The following is an 847-nucleotide window of genomic DNA, read 5'->3' as shown; positions in this document are numbered from 1 at the left end:
ACAAAAAGAAATCAAAGGCATCCAAATCGGCAAAGAGGAAGTCAAACTCTCACTCTTTGCAGATGATATGATACTGTATGTGGAAAACCCAAAAGACTCCACCCCAAAACTGCTAGAACTCATACAGGAATTCAGTAAAGTAGCACAGAAATCAGTGGCATTCCTATACACCAACAACAAGACAGAAGAGAGACAAATCAAGGAGTCGATCCCATTTACAATTGCACCCAAAACCATAAGATACCTAGGAATAAATTTAACCAAAGAGGCAAAGAATCTGTACTCAGAAAACTATAAAATACTCGTGAAAGAAATTGAAGAAGACACAAAGAAATGGAAAAACGTTCCATGCTCATGGATTGGAAGAACAAACATTGTGAAGATGTCAATGCTACCTAGAGCAATCTACACATTCAATGCGATCTCCATCAAAATACCATCCACTTTTTTCAAACAAATGGAACAAATAATCCTAAAATTTGTATGGAACCAGAAGAGACCCCAAATAGCCAGAGGAATATGGAAAAAGAAAAGCAAAGCCGGTGGCATCACAATCCAGACTTCCAGCTCTATTACAAAGCTGTCATCATCAAGACAGTATGGTACTGGCACAAAAACAGACACATAGATCAATGGAACAGAATCGAGAGCCCAGAAATGGACCCTCAACTCTATGGTCAACTCATCTTTGACAAAGCAGGAAAGAATGTCCAATGGCAAAAAGACAGTCTCTTCAACAAATGGTGTTGGGAAAATTGGACAGCCACTTGTAGAAGAATGAAACTGGACCATTTCCTTACACCGCACACAAAAATAGACTCCAAATGGTTGAAAGACCTAAATGTGA

Source organism: Callorhinus ursinus, unplaced genomic scaffold (assembly GCF_003265705.2).
Source record: "Callorhinus ursinus isolate GAN/ISIS: 27379988/994484 unplaced genomic scaffold, GSC_fseal_2.0 scaffold5, whole genome shotgun sequence".
Lineage (NCBI taxonomy): Eukaryota > Metazoa > Chordata > Mammalia > Carnivora > Otariidae > Callorhinus > Callorhinus ursinus.
The sequence above is the reverse complement of the archived record's forward strand: the minus strand, read 5'-3'. Positions refer to the sequence as shown.